Source organism: Parasteatoda tepidariorum, chromosome 6, assembly GCF_043381705.1.
Source record: "Parasteatoda tepidariorum isolate YZ-2023 chromosome 6, CAS_Ptep_4.0, whole genome shotgun sequence".
In the NCBI taxonomy this organism is placed as follows: domain Eukaryota; kingdom Metazoa; phylum Arthropoda; class Arachnida; order Araneae; family Theridiidae; genus Parasteatoda; species Parasteatoda tepidariorum.
The window spans coordinates 28,069,829-28,077,699 of record NC_092209.1 but is presented as its reverse complement, the minus strand read 5'-3'; the positions used below and the strand labels follow the sequence as shown (position 1 = coordinate 28,077,699).

Genomic DNA, 7,871 nt, shown 5'->3' with positions numbered 1-7,871 from the left:
TTTATTTTTAAATAGGCAAATACAGGCTTCTAAGCCTTTGTCAATTTGAAGAACAAATATCACGAGTAAGAGAGGGACATTACAAAGATACTCCCAATGCTACGGTGGTATTCGAACCCGTTACCTCAACGCTACATAATGTTCGGCGGAACAGTGAGACCCGCTCGATCAGGGAGGTCCCTCTTGATTTTATTTAATGCTACACATACCTATGCAGGCTTGTCTGTTTATTACAAAGACGTTTTATAAGCCTTTGTCTGGTTGAAGAACACTTATTACAAGTTAGGGAAGGCCACCACAAAGATGCATACAGGATTCCGATGGGATTTGAACCCGCTACCTCCACGTTACAGAGTGTTGGGCGGATGAGCCAGACTACTTGAATAGGGAAGTAGTAATTATACGTTGCGTTGGAGCTGCACAATCGGCTATTGATGACGATCTGGGAAACATATACGAGGACCGAAGACATGGCATCACAATTTTGATCCTCTGCTAAGGGAATGGACCCCCCCCCTTTGGTAACCTGAAATCGAGCACTTTAGGGTCAAAGTTGCCACCCTCCCCCTCACTGACCGCTGCCGGTGATGTTTGACTTCGGTGATTTACTGGGAACCGTGTCTTACATTCAGCTCAATGTTGGACTAGATAGGGAGGCAATGGCTTCTCTTGACTGTGTTTAAGAATGCATTTGTGGGGGAACGAACTGGTAGTAGGTACCAATCTATCAATCAGAACCTATAAACCAATCAATTAATCAATCTACCTACCTCTTTTCATAGTGTACGTGTATTAGTTTATTAAGATGCTGTTTTGTACATATATCAAGAGATTTCGAATATCTTAAATGAATTTCACTGCAAAGGTATGTATTTACTCATTTATTTGCTTAAACTGAATGGTTTTTATTTTAAAAAAGTGTATATGTTTCTGTACTCGCGGTTGTATGGGTCGATTACTGTTAAAATAAGTGATTTAATTTAAGTCCGTCAAATTAATTCGTTTCTCTAATAAACTAAACAATAAATAAGTTACCAAAATCTCTGACTGACCCTTTAAGTGTCATTTAAAATCAAACATTATAATTTTTAAGCATAGTGAAATGAAAGAGAACATTTTTCATTACTAAAAATTCTCTTTGATTTCAATAGTGGTTGCATTACAAAAAATTACATTGGTTGTGTCATTTTAAATGTCTTCTATGTTATTAAGTTTTAAAAATTTATTTTGCTACGATGTATGTTTATGGTAGATGATGTAATAAATAGGCTGCTAAAGACTGTGATAGTTATTGTAGATTAATTTAAGTTTTTACCTTAACAGAAGTTTGAAATGTTTGTTGTGTTTAAAAAAAAAGGTAAAGCAGTGTAGATTTTTTGAAAAAAATATCAATTTTAAAATAATTCGACAGTATAAGCAACAATGGAATTTGCATAAATGAAAAAGATAAAGCACTTTTCAGACTGTCTGCATATATAAGGTGATCTGTAATAATCACCCTTTAGTTAATTTTTAAATTAATTGAAAAAAAGTTAGCACATTTGGAGTCACAAATTAATATTTACGTAACGGATGAAATTTTACTGAATAAAGGAATATAAACATCAAAACCAATTTGATTGTCTGAGGAATTTTAAACTCCCCTTATCCAATAATGATGCGTTATATTTCGAAGCTCCTTTGTTTGTTTGCTTTTTTTTCCTTTGTGACCCCTACTTATAATCTTTGTCAAATTCTTTTTTAAAAAATATTCCATAAATATACATCCCGAGTAGCCATTACAAAACAAGCTGTTGCTGTTACGAAAATTTTAAATATTTTTTGTACAAAACATCGCTTTCACTCTCCTACCTGATCGTACCTGCAATTTTTAAGCGATTTACTTGGAAACGAAAAAGTATGTCTTTATACAACTTATTTAATTTCTGCTACATGTTTTTTATCATTATTTTTATTGTCTTTACAATCAGTTTAAAATATGGTTTTGAGATATCATTAAAAAATAGGATTTAATTACTTTAATCTGAAACTAAAAATGTCATAGAAAAGTTGAAGACTTCCCGGGTAAAAGAAAATTAGAACCAACATATTTGTAGCATTGAAATTAACATATTCATGTATTCTAGAAACATATTTCCATTATATATTTTAAAAAAAATTGTGCAACATTTGCTAAACACTACTGGGGCAAATTAAAAGCTCTTGTATAATATATTAACCTTATAGGGAAGTGAAATATTTATAAATTATAAAATAACTATATTATATATATATANATATATATATATATATATATATTCCTGATATCACTTTTTAACTCTAGCAAGGTCTTGAGTTCCTACGTAAATTTATTGATAAAGTCGTCGCATCTGCGCAAATAAAAATTATATTGAGTATAGATAAGGTAAAATTCGCTAAACTGGTCTGAATAAAAAAAGCGCTGCGTTTGTATTCCAATTTATGTTCTTCCGACAATGTTCTAGTTTCTCATCGTATGTACTGATGCAGTAGGTAAAATCCCAATTACTAGATCAAAAGTTTATCAAAGCAAGCATTTTTTTAATAATGTGCAATGTAGAATGCGCAAAATAAGAAACGAAGAAAAAAAAAAAACGAAACAACTAAAGGGATCTAAAAGGTTTTCTTCAACAATTGTTCTTATTTTTTGAAGAAAAAAAATATATATTATAACCTGTTTTATTCTGAGCCATTTGACTACAAGTATAAAATAATACTCAAAGAACTTCTAAAGTTACAACAAAAATGCTGAAACCCCATCTCTGACAACAGAAAATAACAGACTCATTTCTTATATTGGAATCGTCTACTAACTCATGTATTTTGTTTAAAGTTATTTATTCTAAGTCTTGTCTTTCAATATATTTTTCAAACCTGGCTCGCAAGATTACTCGATCTCTTACAAACATATTAAATAAAATCTTGGTAATTGTTTTGAGCATTGTGATTGGTGCATGCCAGTAAATATATACATATAATATATATAATACATATTTTTGGTCAAAATAAATGTTCTTATTTATACAAAAATCCAATGAATTACGCTTTTTTTAACTTAAAAAAATACTATTTTTCACTTTTTTTAAGCTAGTATTTTTTTAAAAAAATAATGTATTTAACTACCTTTTGAAAACTATTTAATTAAAAAAAAGATACTAAAAAAAACACTACTTTGGATAAGCACATTTTATACGAAATACGCAAAAACTATCTTTTAGAAACTATTTGATTAAAAAAAGATACTGAAAAAAAAACTACTTTGGATGAGCACATTTTATACGAAATACGCAAAAGCTACCTTTTTAAAAACTATTTGATTAAAAAAAGATACTGAAAAAAAAAACACTACTTTGGATAAGCACATTTTATATGAAATACGCAAAAACTACCTTTTAAGAACTATTTGACTTAAAAAAGATACTGAAAAAAAACTACTTTGGATAAGCACATTTTATACGAAATACGCAAAAACTACCTTTTAAAAACTATTTGATTAAAAAAAGATACTGAAAAAAAAAACAACTACTTTGGATAAGTACATTTTATGCGAAATTCGCAAAAAGTATAATTATCATTAAGGGGTCCAAACTTTCTAGCGCTTTCCCCTGCAGACAACTTGATCATATTTATTAGCTGCTGCCCTCTATATTTTGGGGATCAAGAATAGTAATCCTTTTGAAAAAAAAGGTATGTTTTTTCAGAGGAAGTACGTTTTTGTGTCTGATTTCGTAATTTAAAATATCGTCTGTACTTATTAATCAGCATTTTTGAGGTCGCCTCCTCAAATCATTAAGATTGAGTCCTGGTGCTTGAAAATGCCATCATTAGTTGAAAAGTTATTCAAGGGTTTCGTTTATTTATTTATTTATTTTTAATTTTTATTATTGTACATAGCATTACAATAAAATTATGACTCGGTGAGATAATTTGCAAATGAGAATGTTCTGAATAATATCAGAACAAATATAGCTGCACAAATCAATCATATAAAAATATAACAACCGAATATTAAAATATCATTGTTGTAAACAAAACATTATTTATGCATTGAAAGCAAAAATAAACGAAAAATACGAAATTTTTAATTTTTATTTTTCGATTCCGTCTGAGAAGCGCGATCAATAATGCTATTCCAACATATTATGTTTTCATCATTTTTCATACTTTAAAAACAGCCTTTATTTGATTTTTTTTTTAAGTTCTTCAAGAATTTTGAATTCCATTTTAGCTCTCTTATATATAAAAATTCAAATGAGAAATAAATCTGTAGGCAGGGGTTGTTTTAATCTGTTTATAGATTTTTTAAAAATTATTGTTATTTTTATTTAAAGAAATCCTACTTGGGGCAGAATGTACTTACCAGTGACGATAAAATAGCTTTTACTGATTGTTCAGTAACTTTCACCCTTCATTTTTACAAGGAGGGAAAAAAAAAAAAGCTTTCCTACGCATGAAGCTTAAGTAGCTTGAAAGCTTAATTTTTTACAAGATCTTGGAAAAACTACATCCCACCAAATTCATTAATTTTTTTAATGTTGATAGAGAGCTATTTTCCTCCTTATGATTTGTGCGACTGTGCCTTGAAAACTTCAAAAAATGGGAAAACGATATTAATAAAGAGTATTTTTTTGCATAATGTGAGTAACAGTGAGGATTAGCGTAGAGCTATTTTCACTTCTGCATTATGCGTTCGTTCTTTTTATCATTTCTCATGATTCGAAAAACAGCCAATTCTTTACAGTTAATAAACTTTTGAAAAATTACAAGACAAAAAAATTATTTTACAAATTGAATTAATTTTAGGTTAAAAGCAAAATGAATTTCTTTTATTAAATCAATCTCAATTCCCAAAAAATTCGAACATAATGTCACTAGAAAAATTTGGCGCTATAAGAAGTTAACTAATCGAAATGAAATTTCTGATGGCATCTTTATGCAAGATATATTAAGATTTATAACAATTGAGTTTTCACAATTACACTTACAGTGAATAAATGAACAAATTTCGGATGTAAAAAATACAGGAAATAAAGTTGGAAAGATATTTTTAACATAAAAATCACGGGGATATAACAGAAATTGAAGAAAGGATATTTTCATATGATTTCGACTACTGAACGAGCCAAGGAAAAAAAAAACACAGCTATCTATATGCTGCATCGTGCTCTCTTCATCTCCGTTTAGCGCTGTCACTATTCCTCTAAAAATGTTGTTTTACTTCAATTGAAAATTACTGTGAGGATCATGTATCGATGTGCTTAAATAGTTGTTTGTTTTTGTAAATTTTAAAATTTGTTCCCTGTAAATGTACCTGGGCCGTTCCATTGTTTTTTAAATCCTCAAGATATCGAACGCATATCTGCGCATAACACCGCTCACAGCTTTGTTCCAATTGTTCAAGTTAATAAACACTAGAGATTTATATGTAGAGCAATTCATTTCATGACTAACCTGAATTTTTTTAATCCTTACACACACACTCCTGTAAATAAAATTAAAAAAAGTATGCACACATGAAGAGTCACAAATTCATATTTAAATTAAAATAGATGATATCAAAATCTGACGAATGATTATTTAGGAAGGCGAGACTCCAAAACATGAAAACCAGTTTGATTTCCGAATGAAACTCGAAGGTGATTCTACAATCGGCCTGACACTTCTGTATCACATTGATTTTAATGCTTTTAGTCCTGTCTTCCTCAGATTCATATGGGTATTTAACATTATTCTCGTTCAAATATTAAAATGCAATCCACAATGTATCATTTTTACTTTATTTATGACATGAATCCTCAAAATTTATATTTAGGGTGGTAGTTACGTATCACCCAAATTTTCAAAATTATGGGAATTTAAAAACTCCGGCAGGATTAAAAACATAAGAATCAATAGCTCTTTGATGTTTTTAATCCGATTTTCTTCGTAAAGTTTAGTAAGGATTTTCCCTCAAATATTTGCATATAAAAAGCAGTCAGATAACTAAATTAATCAAGTCAAATTTTCGAATTAAAAATAAAAACGCTAATAAATCGTTAAATCTCTAGAATACGTTTTTAAAAAATATTATTATAGAGAAATATTTGTATTGTTCTTTTGAACGTTATCTTGTGTTATACTTAAAATTTAAAAGGTAAATTATTTGGTGTAAAATTATTTTTTCGTGCAATCTCGATTATATTGACAAATTTGTTGCTCTAATTACTCAAAAGTCATCCCAATTGCTCCAATTTATACAGCAACAGTCTGAGGACAAATTTATTCGACTCCTATGTTCCATTAGACAGATTTAAAATAAAACGAAAATTAAACGAACTGTCGTCAGCAACGCCATCTTTTGGCGGGATCTGTTACCAATTTTGAAGTTTAACGAGGAAAAGTTTTCTGGCTTCTTAATCATTACACATTTTTTTATTAAGTTAATTTTCATATCATGGATTACTTTAGGGCATCTGGTATGTAAATATATCATCAGCCCTTTCTTTTTTTTATTATTTATTTTATCTCTTTTTTTTTCTCTTCATTATTTACTATGCCAGAAGGTTCCAGCCCTGCTCATACGACGCTCACCTGGTTACTCCTCATTCATCATTATTTTAATCATTAATTATTATTTATCTAAAATCAGCTTTTTAATAAAAAATATTATTTTGTTTATGATATATATAATTACTCTAGTTTTGTGTAATAACATGTTAGTATGTTAATCGTAACAAAAAGAATGATTAGCTGGATTTAAAAATAATCAACTGTATTCGGAAAAAAAACTTAGAATTACAAACTGTGCGATACAATAAGAAGAAATAAATGAAAAGGTATTTTCATTGTTTACAATATATAAATGATAATCTTTATAACAGTTCGAATTGAAAACGACTTAATTTTTTAAAATTTAAAAAAAAAAAAAAAACTCCAGTGTAAATGTTAAGATTTATATCGGAGTATTATATCGTCGCTTTGAAACTAAACCGTTGTAACTCAAAAAAGTCGAAAAATGAGATTTTTGGATCATTTTGTGTAAAAAAAGTCACCTTTTTAGAAAAACAACCTGTTATCTTTATAGTTCCATAAAGTTAATTTAGAGAGCAGATAAATCGTCATCGTATTGCCGCGATTAGCATTAGCGCGGAAAGTTTGAAATCGCTCTCCTGAAAAACTTGCTTTTTTGAGTTACCACGGTTTAGTTTCAAAGCGACGATATATAATCAGTTGTTCCCCTTATTTTTTTACACCAAGTCAAGCACTGGTATACAAAATGTAAACCTTTAGAGAAAGATAAAATTCTCTATAACAATGAGGAGTAATCATTAATTAAAGCAAAAAAAAATTAAAATTGCAATAACTTGCGAACAAATATTAATTTCATAAAAAAAGTCGTTCTAAGTTCATAAATGAAAATAACCCTTTTCAGTACATTTCTGTAGTATTTTATCGAGCTGCAGAGTGATCCGCATGGTTATTTTTACTTCAAGGCTTATACATAAACATTTTCGAACTATTTATAGATGGATTTTTTGATTTTATCGTACTCCTTGTACATTTTTTACACACTTTCGAAATTTTAAGTTTCTAAGTTCTGCAGAGCTTGCGCTGTAATAGAAAATGTAACTGGAAGTTTATCGCCAGAAACAGTAGCAAGTTTTAATATGGAAATATTTTTTAATACAATGTTAATACTGTTTTTTGTTCTAAGTAATAAATATTTTTCCTGTTTCGTCAATCTCGATCAAATTTTAACTATTTTATATTTCTATACATCCCCTGATATCATGGCTATCAAATTTACGTTTTTAGTTCTTCATATTAAATAGAACAGGAGAATTTAATCCAAAATTTCTCCAGGCTATTTCGGA

The 7,871-nt window shown here is 29.0% G+C and overlaps 1 protein-coding gene across 1 annotated transcript in view; it reads left to right on the top strand.

The window, feature by feature from the left end:
- The first annotated feature begins 687 nt into the window (after positions 1-687).
- LOC107445150 (sodium-dependent dopamine transporter-like) overlaps positions 688-7,871 on the top strand; it is a 165,457-nt gene continuing 158,273 nt past the window's right edge. The window contains exon 1 of the mRNA XM_043053562.2: positions 688-865. The gene's annotated coding sequence lies outside the window, so the exon portion shown is untranslated. The remainder of the gene's footprint in view (positions 866-7,871) is intronic.